The following is a 20603-nucleotide window of genomic DNA, read 5'->3' as shown; positions in this document are numbered from 1 at the left end:
GTTAGTTCTAGAACTTTCTTATAGATCCCTTGTGACTTTCCATTTAGAACAGTGCTTTCCAACCTTCCTAATGCTGTGACATTTTCATACAGTTCCTCATGTTGTGTTGACTCCCAACCATGAAATTATTTTCATTGCTACTTCATAACTGTAATTTCTGCCATTGTTATGAAATGTCATGTGCATATCTGATATGCAGGATATCTGACAAGTGACCCTGTGAAAGGGTCACTCCACCCACAGTGGTATCGCAACCCACAGGTTGAGAACCACTTATGTAGAGACTTATATTGTCTGTTGAATAAGAATAGTTTTATTTTTCTTTCCAATTCGAATGCCCTCTATTTCTCTTTCTGGATGTAGTATATTTGTCAGGGCCTCCAGAACAAAATTAGAGAGGAGTGATGAAGGCCGACATCCCATATTAGTTCCTGGGCTTATGTAGAAAACACTCAATATTCTGTAGGCTGGAGGGCTTTTCATAGCTACATTCTATTAAGCTCCTCTCCAGCATTAGTTTGGGGTTTTTTTCTTTTGAGAATTTTATCATAAATGAATGTCAAATGTTGGCAGATATGTTCCTGCATACATTAATATGATCATAAAATATGATCAGCTACATGATTAATGTAGTTAGATGTAGATACAGAATTAGGCTTTCAGAATTCTGGTAGACCTCACTGGGTTGTCAATATTTCTAATGTCCCAGCTTCTCAGTGTCAGTTTGAGTTTTTATTCAGAAGATCTAGAGACATTGTGTCATTAGCCCTGCCTGCTTGCAGGTTGGAGTTGCCTAGAAACTGCCTTCTGAGGGTTGGGTGTATATCTTTTAAAAACCGCAGTGGAAACCAGCATAAAGAGATTTTGTCATGGCGTGGATACACTTGACTTTTCTAAAGTGAAGAAATCATTTTCTGTGAACAAATAGCTCAAATAGTGAAAAGAGAAGGCAGAATGCCATTTTAGGGGAAACACAGAGGTGCCAGAGAGGAGCTGATTAAAATACCCCAGCCTTCTCCTTCCCTCAACTGATGCCTGGCCCAGTTGTCTCTCGTGAGCATTTGATTGTGGACATCTGCTTTAAGTAAGTATTATGGACATTGCTCCCTATCTGTGGGAACACCAACTCCTTGGAGCCCAGGAGAGGCACATGGTACTACACGGAATAACCAGCTGTGTGAATCTTGTTGGGATCAGGAAGATGGGCAGTGAGGACATGATGAGTCAATTTCTGTTCCTCTGCCACATGCCAAGTACCAAACACCAGGTCCAATGAGCTTCCTTCCGACTCACTCTAACTCTGTTCTCTTGCCTCATCCTTTATTCCAGAGCATGGACTTGAAAAAGAAGATGTCCGCTTGGTGTTTCCTCTGGAACATTCTGTTAGGTCTACAGTGGGTTCTCCTCCACATATGTGTGCTTCTTTATTCTCCATTCACCATGCAACTCCTTTGATTTGAACAGGGCTCTATTTTCTCCCAAGATTTGGATTAACTCCTATGCAAATCCAACGTTGTGACACTGAAAGAAAGGGTACCCTCATAGTCTCTTGGTGTCTTGTTACCACATGTCTTCCTTCGAAGTGCCTCATACTGTGTCACGTGATAGGTTTAATCATAGTTCCTAAAAAACAATCTTAAAAGGTAAAATATGTACAAAGTATCTTAAAACTTTCTGAAGGACTTACATCACAATAAGATGTAGTCCCACTTAGAACCCCATATAGCTTGGTATATCCCAAAGAAGACACGTTTTCTCAATCTCTAACCATTCCCTGTGGGATATTCTAAGAAAAAAGGTCCACGGTGGCACTTAGAGAGGAAAGTACTTCACATGAAATTTTTGTCACTTCAAATAAAGATAGAAAATATATCATTTGAATAATTCTACATGAGTATATTCATTCTCGCAAATTATACAATTAATACCGCCTACACCTTATTAGTCTGTAAGGACATTTAGCACAGGACAGACAAATCATTACTCTAATGGATTTATTCTACTTATTTTAATGATAAGTTGACAACTCCAATCAATTTTGATAAGAAAATCAAAACATGACAAAATACATATACATGGTATATCAGATATTACGTTATGATGATTGTACTAAGCATAATGAAAGAAAAAAGAAAACAATGAGGTAAAATTATTATTCTGCTAAATAGATACATTATTAGAATAACTCCTGATGATTTATCAGTGTACCAATAGACTGTCACATCTCCCAGCCTTAATTATTAGAGAAGTTTCTCCTTGCAAACTGTAAATATTTAAATAGAGACCCACAACTGGACAAGGTGCAGAGAGTGAGAGACCACATAGTTCTCAATCACAAATGGAAAATATCACACACACACACACACACACACACACACACACACACACCACCCTCCCATAGCTCAGAAGTCATGATGAAAGAGGAGGCAGAAAGAATAACGGTAAGAGCCAGATGAGGTCCATGACTGCAGTGACATTGTGTTTTCCAGACACAACCTGGCAGTGCACATAGATCTCTCATATAAGTTGTGACTTATATGCCCAAGCTCAGCAAGGGAGCAGTAAGGATGGGCACCAAATCCCAACCCTAGCTAAGGAGCTTTTAGAATGTGATAGCCACCGAGAGGGAGGAGGTCTGTTTCCTTGAGGCATGCAGTCCTCAGTAGGACAGTCACACTCCAAGGCAGTGCCAAGCACAAGAGTTTGGGGCAACATCAATCGGACTCAATGGGCTGGTACATCAGAAGAGACTATCGAGTTGGCAGGGCAGGGAAGTAAAGATGGATTTTGAAGCAGTTGGTGGGAGAGGTGCATATGATTGAAATACACTATATGAGCTTCTGAAAGAACGTAAGTACAGTCAAATGTTTAAATGGAGGAATAAGCATAGGAGTGTGTGGGCGAGGCATGCCTGGTATGTATGAATATGCTTCTTCGAAGCATAGCATAATGTTCTAAGTCTGTGTTATGCCTCAGTGTAGAAGATAGAGAGAGGATCATTAGGTTGTGTTTATCCTACGGCCCTTCAAAGGTTCTATAGCTATTATCTTTAGAAACAGTTTTGCATGTGTACAAATTTAACAGAATTTATCTTTCCTGTGTGTGTATACCCCCATTACATGCTTGGGCAATATTTTTTAATTATTAAATCTTAATGGATTTATTAACTAATTGTACACACACACACACACACACACACACACACACACACACACTCACACACACACTTCCAAAATAGCATGCTTAGATATGCCAAGACCTTGGTGTAGAAGTTAAAGGGAAATTTTCAAGAATTTGTTCTTGCCTTACACTTACACTAAGCCAGGGTCTCTCTTGTCTCTGCTGCTGTTCTGTGTACTTCAGATTGTCTGATCTCAGGTGGCTGGTGACTTTCCTGTCTTCCTTCCCATGACATACAGATGCTACAACTTCAGACACACACCACTGCATCAGGCTTTTTATTTGTGCAAGCTAGGGATTCTAACTTGGCCTAGCCAGGCTCGAATGGACTTACAATTAAGATACCTCCTCATCCCAGGGAGTGAGGGAAACTGAAAACAGCATCGTTACATTGTAAGAATTGCCTGTGGATCAACAGGCATCATCCACCAGATGACATTTCTCAAGGGCACAGACTTTGTTCTAAAGCTCCTTGAACATATAGCATCTTAGAGAAATGAGCAGACTGCTCTGAGCATCTCCGTCTTTCTGTAAGCTCTCATACTCTCTCTCTCTCTTATCCTCCATATTACTGCTCTACATTTTCAGTAGCTACCCCGTTGGACTCCACCTGCCATCTGGAGCTTGTTAAGAAAGCCTTCCTAGGATTCAAAGTGCAAAGATCCTTCTATTCTCGACAATAAATATTTTTTTTCTCCTCCGCATGGAATGTTCAGCCACAAAAACTCACAAGGATGAAGAGGATAAGTTGCATCCCACTCTAAGTACTTCCACACACACATGCATACCTCCTTCCTGAAGCTCTTTGTTTAGGGTGTCCAAAAGTCTCTATATATTCAAGGTCAAGTAAACTAAGAAAATTGGAATACTCTATCGGCTGTTGAGTGTTTAAAGTTAAAGTCAGACTGGAAGACATGATGGATATATAGCAACTTAGGGTTCCGATAATATTTCCAAAGGATGTCAGAACATTTACAATTATTCATGCCTAGAACTCATTTGCTCCTGGCATTATCTTTGTTCGTCATAAGGGAAAGTATCCTTGAGGCACATAGAGAAAGGTCATCCCGTAAATATAATACGTAAGCTCTTGGCTCTTAGTTGAGTTAGAGAAAGTAAGAAAAGAAGATATAAACAAAGAAGTCTGTGATAAACAGCTGACTGGTATGCCCGAGTGTGTAGGGTATGTGATCCTTGCCAATGCCAAAGTCCAGTGTTCCCCAGCACAGCACCAAGGAAAGATTTCTATTAAGCCCTCATATCTTATTATTTTATAACACAAATTGCCATCAGGCACTCCTGAGGCGTGCGATGATGATAATTTACACATGCTGGACAGATAAATGATTCAATTCTTAGTTACAAGAGACTGTTGACAGTGATTACTGATGCTCATTTCTTTCCTGCACATTATGTGGAGCAAGAAACTTCAGGTTTAGAGGCCTTTCATGTTTTTTTTAAAGTAAATCAGTCACTCACATAATAATTATTTATTATTTCACGTTGGCAGGCGGCTGAGCGCGTTTATGACAGTAAAGAGCTTCATGCGAAATGCTGCAAAGCAGAGTAACTGATAAACTATTTTACAGCACAGAGATAGCAGCGATAATTAGAAGGCTCTGCTGCACAGAGAGAAACAAAAACTGTGCGGGCTTCCTACTGGCTGGGAACTACTTTTCACTGTACCCTTGGCTTGCTCAGGACCGGAATGTAGCAGTTGACCTAAAGTGTACGCTCAGACACTAACCACTCGGGACTTTTCTTCAGCACATCTGTCCCTACACACCGTTTACCCACACATTTGTCTTTCCACACATTTGTCTTTCCATTCCTGCATTCAGTTTAGATGAAAGCTTTCTCTCATGCAAAGTGCCCTGCTTAGTCCTCTGCACCAAACCTTAATGAAGAGGTCTTGGACGGAGAAGCAAGGGTTCTTGCTTTGGTTGAAACTGATGTCTTCTTCTACTTCTTTCTGCCCAGTTACAATCTATGGACGGGTTCATCAGAATCAAATAGCCAGGAAAACAGCAAGTCTTAGGAACAGGCTTGTGTGCTTGTGTGTGTGTGTGTGTGTGTGTCTTTGTCATCATGCTTGGAAAGTATAGCTTCACTTCTAAAATCGATTCTGTTCTGCAAAAGCATTAAAAAGAGAACAGCAGGAAGTATTTCACAGGCTCAGTGCGAATTACGGCTGTACTTACTTCCCTCAGTACTGACTTCTCCCTGGTCTCTAGGAGGTAGTCCATGTATGTTGGGTCCTGCTGGGATTCAACATACCTTAGCTAAGGGTCAGTGCACTATGCAAAATCACACAGGGGAGACAGCAGGCCTAACAGAAAATCATGAACAAGTGTGCAACACTGGGATACATTGGCAGAGTGTTTTTAAAAATAACACACACCGTAGGAATCTAGTTAAACCTCCAGACGATTCCACAAGTTCAGAAGCCTACGAAAAGCATAAATACCACAGTAAGGAGCGCATGTTCCTTGAAAATGACATGGATTCTGTATGAAGCGGGCACATGTTTGAGCATGAGCCTTTGTGTATTACTTCATGGCTTGGGTATTACTTGTGTATTACTTGTGTATTACTTCATGGCTGGCTACACTTTTCTGTACTCATTTTCTTCCCCAGAAGAAATGGTGCATGATGCAATGTAAAGTTTCCATGATGCTCAACTGAAGCCGTCAATGGGTCAGTGACAGTGTGGGGAGAAGCTTGCATTTTCCTAACATGTATGACACGACTTACTGTCATGAGAATTTGTCTGGTCTCCAAGAGAATCTTGAATGCAGACTGTTTTCATGTTGATAGTATAGAAAGACAAAAGAGTTGCTGTCTATAATTCAGACAGCTGCACTGATTTTACAACTCTTTTTTCATTTTAAGGCATATTCTGTGCACAAGTGGGTGACCTTAGCTAAGTGAGGTGGTCTACAAAGGGAATTGGCTGACTTTATACTAAAATGCTGCTCTGATAAATACTAGCACTTTGTTAAGAATTAGCTTCATTGTGTATGGGAAACCCCAAATGCCCACAACTGACAAATGCATGAACCAAATGCCATGTGTACATATCACTGCAACCACGGAAGCATTGGGAGAGAGCTCACATGCCACACTGACTGAATGCACTGTGTTCAAAGATCCAAACACAAAGCCACAGCCATAGGAATCTAGTAAAACAGAGGAAGCAGACTATGAGCTGCTTGGAACTAAGAGTTGGGAAGAGACATTGAAGACTGGGTCCTTTGGAGTTTCCTTTGGAAGAAATAAAAATGTCCTGAAATGGACCATGGGATAATACACATCTCTGTGAAGAACTTTAAAAACCTTTGGACTGATTATTTCTCAATGAGCAAACTGTATGCTGTGTATATCATGCCTTAGGATGGACTTAAAATTTGGCTTTTCTTCCTACAACATAGAGAAATGAATGTTACATATTTAGAAGCTAGGGGCCTGAGTGTGCCCAGCTCATGGGACTCAGGCACAGCAGACTATAGGACACCCTCAGCTGTCTAGAGACTAGGGGCCTGCACAGTTGCCATCCCGCAGGGAGATCTGCTGGGCTCTTCCAGCTGCAATCTCTTTCCTGATGCACTGTTCGTCTTCACTGGAGTATGTCCCTGAGCTCTCAGTGCTGTATTCCCTGAAAGGGAAAAGCGCTTTGAAAGCATTTTTTTTCTGAACTCTTCCATATTGGAGAACATCTTTCTCCTCTCCATGTCCCTCAAGTACCTCAGATGGATAAAAAACGTATTAGGTTACACTTGCCTTTGAACTCTCCAATAGCTATAGATTTTGTGACATTTTCCCAGGGCTTTAAAAGTTTCAAAGAAATTCGAGAAGAGCTTACCTTTGGTCCTTTGAAGAAACCATTAGGTCTTTGCTGGTAGGTTGATTTTATGTGGTTCTGGGAATTTTCAAATGCTGTTGTGGGGAGATGTAGTTTCGGTTACTGCTGCTTTTGACCCTGTGAGTGGTGATCCTTACTAGGCACATCCATGTCCCTTGAAGCTGCTGTTGGGGTATTGGAAGCTTTGCTTCAGTTCTAAATGTGTTCCTGCCTTCCTCGGAACAGCTGGATTTTTACTGTTCTACCTCTACCCTCTACAGCTGTCTCCAGTTGTCATTCTGCTGGCTATGACGTCCAGGATCTCACACACGTTAGGAAGGTGCTCCACCTGCTATCTCCAATGTGATCCTTGCCCCGAGTTCGGTCAGCCTCTGCTCACTGGTACAATTTCATGAGGCTCACATTCTACTAAACCACCTCTTATAAGATCTAGTGGTTTTTATTTTTATTTTTCCTGTCCATTGGGGGCGCTATTTGATGATTTAGCTTCACAGAAGCAATCCCTTAGAGTTACTTTCTAAATAGAAAAAATCAGGGATGAAGAGACAGTGGTTAAGATCACTTATCCTTGCAGAGGACGTAGATTCAATTCCTGGCTCACGATTATCGATAATTCCAGTTCCGGGTAGTCTAACAGCCCCCTTGCACACAGACATGCCCTTGGTTCACGTCCGTGAACACAGACAAAGCAACTATAAACCTAAAATAAATAAGTCTAAATTTAAGAAGTTTTAAGGTTTTTAAGCTAGCTTTCAAATTCTTTTTTCGTTTAGATCTTCAGAAAACTAAAGCTTTGTTTTCTTCTCATTCTTTGACAGATTTTCATTTCCCAGGACACTCTATCATAAACGAGTCAAGGTGATCCTGGGAAGTCCGGCCCCAGCTGTTACATCTATGTTACAGCTCCTGCACTTGAGGCTCAGGGAAATCAAGGACGATGGAACGGGAAGATTGTAGGAGGCAGAGAGGGTAGAGCATACACCGGAAGTCTGCTATGATACCATGTATCCTAGAGACACCAGAGAAGCTTCACTCATGAAACCTCAACAACATGGTTGCCTAAACAAAACCAGAAGGACAACAATAGACATGCTGAGAAAATGTCATGGGCCTCAATTACACACACACACACACACACACACACACACACACACACACTGCCTTCAGGAAACTAAGATGAAATCCAAAAAAATAGTCTTATCCAAGGGAAAGCCCCCAACTGGGTATTTAATGCCAGTCAGCCCTGGGAAAAAAAGTGTGTGTGTGTGTGTGTGTGTGTGCGTGCACGTGTGTGTGTACTGTGTATGTGTATACATGTATGTATATGCATATGCATATATATGTATACATACATGTGTGTGTGTGCCTGTCTGTCTAACTTCCTTATCTATCTAGATATACAGATAGATAGATATCATTATGTGAACAGAACAGGTTGTATTTATATGTACTTAAGTATATATTTATATATGATTATATGAACTGAGAGGGTTATATCTATATACTCAAGAATACACGTGTGGGAATGGAGGGATATGCATGTGTCTGTGCCTGTGTGTGGGGGAAGGGGTGTGTGTATATGGGTGTATGTATGTGTGTGTATGTGTGTGTATGTGTGTGTATGTGTGTGTATGTGGATATGTGTATGTGTGTGGAGGGGTGGGTACATGGGCGTTGGTGGGTATATGTAGATGTTGAGGGGCTCTTTGTAGGCACATATTTGTATGTAACAACAATTAAGGAAACTGAGGCCCTGAATTTGAGAAAAAGCATGGGAAGTACATGGGAGGTATTGGGGGAGAAAGGGGAGGAGAAATTATGTAATTATAGTTTTAATTTCAAAAATAAAAAATTATTCTTGAAAAACAAAAAAATTATTCATTGATAAAAAATGAGGCAAGTGCTAGGGATTCAGTTTGATGGCAGAGCACGTGTCTAGTATGAGTGAGGGATCACCAGCACTAAACTAAAAATGAAAGGTATTCTCAGCTCTTAAATTGAAGGTTTTCATATTTGGCAGACTATGCTTAATCCCTAGTTCTCCAAATTATTCCTTATGAATTTGGAGGCTAGGTAGTTATAACCCGGTAGCTTAAATATCGTCATTGGTCAAGCAGGGATGTTTATATAAAGAGTAGTGCTGGTTTAGTACTAAATAAGATAACACATGGAAAGCTCAGAAACCAAGCAGTACCTGACATATAATGACTGCAAATATTAGTAACAATGATAATAATACATTTCAGCAGTGAGAAGAAATGTATATAGATTGACTCATTGTGTTAGTCTAGAGTTGGTGTTGTATTGACAAGTTACCTGCTCCAGCTCAGCCTACCTGGGATCTTTTCCTAGCATGAATAGGCTACACTACTGTGCTTACAAAGAATGGGTTAAAGTCTATTAAAGTCACCAGTCTTTCTATTGCTGCCACAGGAACTTTCTGAGTTCAGGTATCCTTTCAAGTCTCAATATCCTTTTATACCCAGCTGTTGTGCAGAAGTCGGGGACCATGCATAAAGACAGAAGAAGGGACATCCACAAGAGTTAACAAGAGCAACCCCAGGTGTTTCCATTGAAAATTTATTCACTGAATACCCAAAATTCTGAAGCAGGGAAAATGGGGTAAGAAATCACATCCCTATGTTTTTCAGACATATAAGAGATCTGCTGTGCTATAAAAGTTTTTTCTGTGTTCTACCAGCTGCCTTTTGTGTGTAGTTCTTTATGGTAGGGTTCCTGTCCTCCTTAGTATTTATCAACAATCTCAGCATATTTGGTTGTTTGGTTGTTTGGTTGGTTTTTGCTGAAATTCAAGACCAGTAAAAGAATGGTAGAAACTAAACAAACTTGATCTTTTGATGGTTATAGAAGCCTATGAATTCTTTAAAAGGGTGGGATGACTCTCACTGTAGTCCACAGAAGCCATATTTATGAATCAGAGAGTCTCACTAGAAATGATACAGAACAACAACAACAACAAAACCCAACATTCAAATTCCCTTCACAATGCCTCCTTTCTGTGGTCAGTTCATTTTCCTCTTAAAGGGTCTTCTGTGGCAGCAAGCTTGGAAGATATTTTGTGGTCCATTTCCTTATTAGTAAGCTTCCCAGCCTCAATTAAAATTGAGTCTTTGGATATGAAAGAGAGAGCTCTTGCATCACTGGAGATCTATGCAGGAAACAGAAAATGTTCTTGGTGTGATAGTCATTAAGGTACTCAGCATAGGGAGTGGGAGCATTTTCAAAACTGTTGAAAATTTTTGGGTGCATTAGAACTCAATAAGTGGGTTTCTGCTTCCCTTCCTCCTACAATTTAGTTTTCTTCCCCCTCTGAATTCCAATGCACAAGTAGAAGATGCCATTGACTTTAAGGTCACCAAATAGGGAAATGTTTCTACAATTGCTTCCCCATAAGTGTCACATACACGATGACCCAGAGCTCAGTTAATCAAACCCACTGTAGAGTCTTATCAGCCAGAATCTTCTCAGATTTTCCCTAGATCTCAATGTCTGTATTTCATTCTCATGCTCATGCCAAGGGCTCTGGCTCCAAGGTGGGCTTGGGAGCTTAGCTGTATCTTTTCAGCCTCTGTCTATAAGGGTTAATATAGCAATCCATGAGAGTGCATCACAAAGGCCTACCACAGTAGGAAGAAAACTATCCAGTTGTAGGTGGACAGAAGAATTTCCATCCAAAGCCTTTAACCATAACTTCTACAGCTGTGGGGTTCAAAAGCCCTCATTATGTTCTTGCTGCTCTATGGGTAAAAGAAATGTTAAGTCATTATAAAACACAAACATTGAAGCTCAGTCTTTTATAGGTTTTCATTAATCAATTATCAAGATCTGATGAATAAGCAATTACTGGTAGTGTCCTGAAATTCAATAATGAGACTGTGAGAAGGACACGGGAAGGAGAATTAGATGCTAATGAATATAAATGGAGTTTTGCACCTCAAGAAAGTCTGGTTTCTGGTCATGAAGGAGAAGTAGAAAAGCAAGGGCTAAGAACTGCAATAATGAGATTGTCCTGTAGGCTATCAAGAACATTCCACTGCTGTGGGCATGTCCTTGGTTGTGTAGAAGTGACAAGGCCACCAAGAATGACATACCATGATCACATGTGATAAGTGGAAAACAGTGGGATTTGTGGGATGCCAGGACACTGGCCTGTTCCTCTCCTACCTCCCTGGAGAACAGCAGAGGCTTCAGGAAGTTTATTCGCTTGTAAACACACCTTATTTTTAACGTCGGAGTCATATTCAGCTGAGTTATCATTGCTTATGTTATACCAATGACTCATTTCCTCTCGCAGCCGGCAGATATTAGACATTATCATATCCCATATCCGTCTCATCTCTTGTAACCCTGAGAACTCCCATTTAGTTTACTCAAAAAGGATAGTGAATAAATGCAAGCAAGAGAAGAGCGGATTGTGCACGGACATTTTTATACAAAGCCTCAGCCCAGCATAACGGCTCCGTTTGTGCTCGGCGTAGAATGTAGATGGATGGCAGTAATAAAATCTGACATGGGGAAAAGCAATCAAACCCTTGAGCAGGTCACATTCCAAATCTATCAGGACGGAGGCCCCACCTTAGGGCATATGTTTTCTTCTACGGACCCTGCTACAATGTGTTCATGTACCTTTCCCTGGAAGCTCTACATGCCTGATTCAAACTACATTGCAAAGGCTGGGCTTTGTACAGGCAGTTTTTTTTATTGTTGAGTGAAATCTCCTGCTTAGCGCATCCATTTTGGTCCTCGATGCTCAAAGTAGGTTGAGTGGGCTTCTACCCACATCCCCCCTTTCCTGGTTAATCCCCATCATCAGCTGCTTGATGCTTTGTCCCTTGTGCACTCTCCTATGTCCTATGAAGCCTCCAGACCAGATTCCCTTTCAGTGGACTGATTCTGTAATCAGATTTTAATTAAAAGTGTCCATAGCTGTTGGCCATTTTTGTAACCATCGAAGACATTTGGTGGAGATTCCATAGATTTCCCTGGAGCTGGAGCTGTAAGATACTGAGTTTTCCTTCAGGTGATTCTACGCAGTGTAGGATGGGAACATTCTTGAGTGGTAAAACTGTGGTTCTCCCCTCAGAGAAGATAATGATAATGAGAGTACATGTTCATTTTAGAATAATATTGGATGCACTTGCTTGCATTTGATAGACTAAAAATTGTTAGTGAAATAGTGACTAGGCTTCATTTCTGTGTGGCAGTGCAAGAATTTTCAACCAGCCACTAGTGTGCTGTCTTGTGAGTAGTGGACTGCTCTGTACACTTTGGGATGGTTAGCAGTAACCCCAACCTCAACTTATGGTATACATGAAGCTTGCCCACCATTGTGATGATTAAATATTCCAGTTGTTGCAAAATGTGTGCTGTGTGAGCAAAATCATTTTCAGTAAAAAAAAAAAAAATCTGCCCTCATGGGTGTTTGACATACCATGATCTCTTCATTTCTAGAACCTGGGAGATGAGAAGGGAGATGAAGCTGGCAAGCTATGTATGATGAGCTAGAGAACAACCTAGTGAAGGTTGAGCCTAGATTTAGCTGAACAGTGATCGATTTGAGAAGCTCAACCTTCTAAATCCACCTGGTGCCAGCTTCTTTGCTCCAAGGTAATGATCACCCTCACAACTCTGCAGTCCACCAAACCAGGTGCCATTTGCAGCTGGAAGTGAGAGGATTTATGTGGGCAGCCAGTCTCTGCTGAGGACTCACAAGGATCTAGCAATGTGTTGCTCACCATCTTATCTAGAACCTGATCACATCTAGAGTCAGGACTGGTTCTAGAATAACCCCAAATCTGTGTGTTCCTCCAGTGGCCCCCTATAGAGAACCATGATGGTTACTCAGGTAGTGGCAAGAGAAACACTTCTTTTTCAGGTTCCAGATTAAAGATTGTCAGAGTGGCTTCTAGGAGGGACAACAGACTCACTGCACATCATGTTTTCATTCTCAGAACACTGGGCAGGGCTTGCACTGAGACGGGAGCCCTAGGATCTAAGTCTCTGTTTATGACATATGTCATATTTCATGGACCACGTCTGGACCCCACTTACCCCTTAATCTCCTGGGAATGCACACATTGGTCTCTGACCCATGTGCTGTCCTGATGGCTTCAACACACAGGGCAGGCTCCGATTTCCTAACTTTTCTATTAAAATTAATATTTGGATTTTATAACTTTAAAATGGGAAGAATGATGGAGGCAGTGGTGGATGTTTATGTCTCTCAGTCACGAAAATCTTCCCCCGGTTCCCTCGCACTGGGCCACACACATGTAGTCACAATAAATAGCATTTACCATGTTTACAGTTCGCGGACTATGAGGAGGATTTCTGTTTTTATATTGATGGACTCAGCTGGGCTGAGGATACTATTGTTTACAATGAGCTACATTTTTTGTTGTTCTGATTTACCCTCAAATTAAATCTTTATTTCAGAAACTAACCCCAGGGAGTCTCCGAAAGGAGGGACGGTCATAAACAGCATTAGAAGAGGCCCGACGTGGCTGCTCCCTGGTAATTAGTCCAAATGTCTCAATCAGAGAGGGTTTCAGAGTTTTATGGCAGTAGTTTGGACGCAGGTTTATTTATAAAACGCTGCTTTGGCATTTTTGTGCAGCCTGGCCTTTGCCCTTTGGTTGGGAGGGAGTTGAGGAGCTGGCGACATGAGCAGTATGGGGAGGCAGACATACAGGTTTGCTGATTGTCACCAAGGTTCTTGTTGCCGTTTGTTCCCAAGTTACAATGTATCTAAATAAGAAATAGATGAAATTTGGGGCTTAATGCTGAGGGCAAGCAAAGAAGTTAAGGACTAAGTTTGAGACCCAGTGGGACATTCCAATCCAGGCAGGCAACAGACCTGTAAACCCCAGTAGGAGAGCCCAAGTCATTAAATAGCCCCAAAGTCACCATACAGTTTAGATCTGCCTAGGGCTTGCCTCCTACAGATCTGGCAAGAAACTGAGAGCCTGAGCTACAGTGACCTCCTCCAGAAAAGTGCCCTAGGGCCCTGTAAGCTGCTAGCACCTCCAACTGCCTCCAGAAGGCTGCCCTGTTGCAAGACCAAAAAGCCCAGAGCACCAGGGGCAACTTTGGCCACACCCCTTCCTGGTCTAGCATGCAGTCTGAGTGGGCTCATGGACTCTTGGTGACAGACTGTCCTGCCTGTTGCCCAGTTCTGTAATGGCAGTTAAGCCAGTGTTCTACAAGTATCATGATGAGTGTGGAGAACCAATCATCTGTCTGTCTATCTATCTATCTATCTATCTATCTATCTATCTATCTATCTATCTATCTATCTATCTATCTATCTATCTATCTATCATCTATCCATCCATACATCCATCTATCTATCTATTTTTGAGCCATCTGGACAGACAAAGGACAAAGGCCTATGGAAGAATGAGGTTCTTCAGAGCAAGATGAATAAATACTTTTTAGGATAAATCCAGGACACCTGCTTTCATGCTGTTCCAACAGGAGTCAGCTGGGCTGGCAGAAAAGGCACTGCTAGGCCAAGTCAGGGACCCAGGGAAAGCAGGCACAAGGAAAGAGTCCATCGTGTATGGTCCTTTCTCATCCACTCATCCACATTGCCACGTTATTTACTCTTAAGTTGATCCATCCCCTACGATACCATCAGTCAACGATAGATCAGCAGCTCTGATCTGGAATGGGCTGCATCTTCCATAGCTATTCAAGGGTGTTATTATGAAGGCAACCAGAGACTTTATGTCACCTAGTAAGCCTGGCTGTATTGATAAGAAAAACTTTATTTGCAAATCAAATAGTAGACAAGATATGGTCTGCAGTTGGAGCACCGCATACCACCATCTCCTCCACTCACTAATTTCACCTTCTCTTCACTTCTCTCCTTCCTTTCTCCATTCATTGCCTCTTGTCTGTTTACCCCCACCCCAGCTCTCCCTCCCCCTCCCTCTACCTCCCACCCTCTACCACTTCCTTTCTTGCTTTTGTCTTCACCTCTTCTATATTTGTCACTTAGTGCTTTACCATTAAAGGTTCAAAGGATGCAGTGATGACAGCAATTGTCAGGTCTACCCTTCTCAGACCCCAAACAGGAAGGATTCTCAAGTAAAATATCATTGTAAACGATTTCAGTTACCCAACATCCACTTCCATTAATTTATTTCTCAGTACTGGAATCCTGGCTCCATAGCATGGGGATGTTCAGGGGCTTCTTAAAATCCCTTCTGTTTACACCATGAACTAGGGTGGGCATGTGACAGCTCTGGTGAAGGGCAAATGGGCAGAAACAACTAGACAGCATCCTTTTCCAAATGGAAAAGAGCAGCCTTTTCATCTTTGACTCTTGGGACTCTAATTTTCTTGCTACAATTCCTGCTGAAGTCTGCCAAAGTGTAGTAACTTTAATTTGAATAGGAAGATAAGAACTATGTACCAGAAAATGAAGCAAATAGATAGACAAAGCTTGGTCTGGCACTGTCTATTCTCTACCCCATATCAGGACTACCTGTTTCTGAACATACCATTATATGAACAAATGAACCTACCACTTAGGTTACTGTAAAGGGCTTTCTTGTTCAACTAATTCAATACCATAGTAATAAACAAATGTATAAATAGTACTAAAGAACAGATTATAAATTAATGCACAATTAAGCCCTTGCAGACTCTGGAAAATAGGCACAGCGAGATGAGACTGTTAAGGTGTTGGCTTGCTCTGGGCATCTTTACTCTCAAAGACTGTGGGAAGATGGGAAAAGGGTACCCACTCTGCAATCCTCTCCCAGCATTAAGAAATGGCACGGGGAGGTGGGGAGGTGGGTGGTGTACTTATTTATTAAGTTTAGACAGTTGATGCAGTAAATGTATATAAGGGAGAGGAGAGGTTTTGACTTGCTTTTAAAAACTACTCATTGCAAAAGACATTCCGCCTTTGTGCAAGAAGTTACTCAACTATGTAGCCACGAGTTCAGCTCGTCTGAAGCATAGACACAGATACTTGACTGTGGATTTGAATCTTAAGTGTGTTTACTGTTAGGGAACCTTAAAACTTGGCATGAGTCTTATAGTATTAAGTAGGGACTGAAGACAGCCATGACCTTACAGTAGAGACACACCCTTAATATTTCTAAATACCTTTAGTCATCAAGGAAGCCTTTACTTGACATCTCCATCAAAAGTCAGCAAGAAGGAAGGCTATGGTTGCACATGGATGACCAACATTTATTGTTGGCGTAAGTAATTCTCAGAACTTCAACTGAAGCACAATTTTACCTAGGCAAGGCTATGCCAGTGCACCTGGCTTTCTGTCACCAAGCATGGCACAAAGCGGCTCATGAACCATGGGAATTTACTCCACAATTCTGGAGGTCAGAGTCAATTGATTTGCTGTCGGGTGATGATGTACTTCCTGGTTCATAGTGTTTAGAGTTGTTCACCTGCTTCTTGCCGCATCACCAAGAAAGAAGGCAAGAGTATTCTCTGGGATCTCTCAGAAGGGCATCCTAACCTTTCACAAAAGCAGAACCTTCGTGACTCATTTCCTCACTCCCCACCACTCCTTCTAACACCATCCTCTTAAAGGCAGGATTACAATACACAAATCCGGATGTGACATGGCCTTCAAGTGTCTTGGAGGAGGGACTGGTGAGGCAGAGAACTGACTAGAAGATTCGATGAAGGAGCTTAATCCAATGGAATTGCATCCACTGCTCTGCATTGCTCTTCAGCCAGGAGCAGGCACCTTTGTTCCCTGGGCTGAGTTTTTCAGGACAGAAACTGGGACAGGCTGCCACACCTACCTTGTCTTTCCAGGCTTTCTAGAAATTTCAGTGCAGTTTGCTTTGGGGTCAGCATTTTGGAAGCAAAGACAATTGATTCTTTCAGCCTTGCTGATGCAATTCTTTTTGATGTGTATCAAGTGTATTTTGACACAACCCCTTGGGTCACTGTGGTTTTTCAATATTCTTGGGCCTGTAATGAAAGTCAAAGGGAGGGAGGTCTTTTCACTTAATGTTGATTTCTCATATTGATGGTACATTATCCCGTTTGTGTTGCAAGAGCTACAAAGGAGAGAATTAACCCCTTGGGTCTCAGCTTAGATACGCTTCTTGTACAATGGCAGCTGATGGAAGTGGATGCTGACACTGGAGACAAAGGTGTCATTCTTATGCAGGTAACAGGTTTTTTTTATCATGATCAATTTCATAGTAAATACACCAGCTGCGGCAGAATTCATAGGGTTCTTTCTTTCTTTTTTTTTTTCCTGGCTGTAAGGCATCGTAGAGAGTGTTTGCCAATTTTCTGTCTCAAAAAAGGTGTCTTCGCATCTTGATTTAGCCCTGAATAATTCAACAGAATCTCTAATAACAGACTTGCATGTTGCAAAGCCCCAAAACATGTTGTAAGCTTAAAGAGGCAGCAAGAAATTCAGCCTCACAAACAGAAGTGAAGGACGTAAAGCCAACTGGGGGGCCTCTAAGAAGAAGCCAGCACCTCACAGTGTGCTGGGGGCTTGTTTTCTCTGACACTTCTCTTGTTTGCCTTAGAACTGTGGCTTCTAAAAGGGACAAAGAACCTTCCTGGAGGTCTGCCTATTGTTCCTAATCCCCCTTTTATGAGAATCCCCTCTTATGGCTCTCTCCTCCCCTCCCTCTCTTGTTCCCTTCCCCTTTCTTCCATCTTTTCTTCTTCTTTCCAATAAGAGATGATAGGGTACCTAAAGATTTCCAAACACTGTGTTAGGCCTTAAGTTTCAATGACTGATAAAACAAAACACTTAGAAACCCAATAGGCGGTACACACCTAAAATTCCAGCACTCGGAGGCAAAGTCAGGGGGCAGGACGACAGTATGTTTAAGCAGATTGGACAATATATTGAGATCCAATATCAAGCAAATAAACAGAAAAGCTAGAGTCTATCCCTAGTCTAGATTCAGGTCCAGCAGTGTTCTGTCTCCTGGAGACCAAGTGTCTGTAGTCATCTCTCAAGCTGAGGATGTTTTCTCTTTTCTATTCTCTCCCTTGCCCCTTCCCATTTTTCAGAACCTGGAAGTGGCTGTTAATTTTCCATATTGCGACTTTTTACTAAAATTGTAAGGAAAGCACTGAGAACTCAGGATGTGGAGAGGAAACTAGAGACATTTTGGTGGAGAGACTCTACTTCAAAAAGGGACTTCATATATTTGTTTCACAGACTTTGTATAATTTTCTCAGAGGAAATTCAGCGAAATCTATGTCTTCCCAAGAGACATATCTAACACTAAATGGAAAGCCTATCTTAGGTTCAAGAGAACCATGTCTTTTTGTGTCATGAACACAAACGGGACTTGTTCCTCACACCATGAAAATTGCTTGGGTGTTTCTGGTAGTCTTTCTTTATGGAGGTATCACTCTTTTCTATACTCCTAAGCATTCAGATGCGGGGCCAGATGAGCCCAGCTGCTGGAGCTGCTCTGTACAGGGCAGGATGCTTAGCCCTTGCCTCTGCCCACTGCATAGAGTAGCCATATTACCTTGACCCCACTTGCAAACAATCCAAGTTACATGCAGTCATTGTCAGATATCTCTAGGGAAAAACTGTCCTCAGGTGAATGTTAAATATATGCATATTTAACACACACACACACCTATTTGAAGTTAAGCTAAGATTTTGAATTAAAACCTATGAATAATTTTTAGCATACCCTGTAGGTTGGCTTGGCATAGAGAGGCTTCTGAGCATTGCAGTCATTGTCTAAAGTGGATGTGAAATTGTCAGGTGTTGAGGACAGGAGTGGGACCTGGTGACCCATAAGGACCCCACTTCTAGGTAACAGACTTGGTAATTCTATAGACCAGGTTTAGGTTAATGAAATTGGTGTCAGTTTCTGAGACAATGTAGCAAACTCCAGTTATGACAAGGTCCCCTGAGTGCCCTTTGGGAGATGAGGTAAAGTTATGAGGTGGAAGAGTGCAGGGGGTGGAGCTTGTTGGAGTTTAATTGGCAATCAAAGCCACGCTTCTTCGATGTAGGCATGTCAGCCTAAAGCACACCCAGGGTCTTCCTTTCTCTGACTGAAGTTATTAATATATGTTGATTGATGTCAAAATGGGAATTAAATCATAAATGTGCATGGGCGCTTTGGGCCGGAGCCTTGGCAGATTCCTTAGCTCTGTCATTTTGGAGAGACAACTCACATCGCCTTGCCTCATTTTTTTGATGATTTCCTAAAGATTGCACTTTATCATCGTTTGTCTGAAAGCTGGCTTTGCATCTCTTCCCATTAGTAGCCCCTCTGCCATGGCACCGTAAGAGCAAAGTTGGTACCCACGATGGAAGCGGATAGGTTTCGTTCTGAGATGGAACAATGGGCTCGCACACTCGATAAACAAAACAAAGCAAGCCAAAGTGTTCCCAATTAGTGTTATTTACAGACATGTAACACCATGGCTGCTGATGGGGGGAAGTGGTACTCTCCCGGGGGAGCCCCAAAATTCCCAACATCTGCTCCCAGACATAAAAAAAAGAAAAAAAAAAGCATGGTCTTTCTCATTTCCAAGTTAATCCAATCTGAGTGTAGACTGAGAGGGAGCAGGGCTTTCCAAATGGCCTGGCAAAGCCAGGCAGCTCACGCCATTGCAGACCACACACAGCAGATTTAATAGCCAGGCACCACGCCGTGCTCCAGAGAGGAGACAAATCCATTCGGTCAGATTGCTCAGCAATGGGCAGCCCCCTTTCTCTGCACAAGGAGGCCTCTGGCTCAAGTAATCTCTCTAGCCTGGTCTGAGAGCTTAAAAGGTGTCAATGACTCTGGACCCTTGGCTTATCCAAGTACAACTTCTACACTTTGGTGAAATGAATCCATTAGCTTTACTCTGACCACAGTATACCCCCATGTCAAAACAATATTGATTCTTCTGTACTGAAAAGATAAGTTGAAATACAATGTTTTGGGACAAGTGACCCTTAAATAGCAAGGTGTCCCTCCCCTACCCAGCTTCTGCCCACTAAACCATCTGGTTAGATCTTACCATGAGCTACCCTTTTCTTCTTGGTTTTAACATAGCCCAGGCTAGCCTTGAACTCACCATCCTCCTTCTTCTAACCCCAGAACGTTAGAAATATAGGCGAACACCACCCTGCCCAATATATATGCCATAGTTTCTGATGAATAGATTTCATTCTTTGTTGAATCATCTCAGAAGCTCCACATGCTGTGGAAGCTTAGCGCTGTTCCTCTTTGGAAGGATCTGTACTTCCCATGGGTTCCTCAATGCAATAGTCCTGACTCGTAAGATAGTCCCATTTTAGCTGTTTATTTATTTTGTACTTCTCTACTTTCTTTTTTAAAATCGTGTTAATTTATGTTTCTCTCTGTGTCTATGTGTACGGGTACCTAAGGAGGCAAGAAGAGGGTTTCAGAGCTCCTGGAACTGGAGTCACAGGAAGCTACCTGTGAGTAGTCTGAATTGGGTGCTGAGGACCAAACTCACAGCCTCTGGGAAAGCAGCAAGCTTCCTTAGCTGCTGGGCCAGCCAGCCAGTTTCTGTTTCAGTTTTCCTCTCTGGCTCT

The sequence above is a fragment of the Mus musculus genome, chromosome 8, assembly GCF_000001635.26.
Source record: "Mus musculus strain C57BL/6J chromosome 8, GRCm38.p6 C57BL/6J".
In the NCBI taxonomy this organism is placed as follows: Eukaryota; Metazoa; Chordata; class Mammalia; order Rodentia; family Muridae; genus Mus; species Mus musculus.
This window is presented reverse-complemented; position numbering follows the sequence as displayed.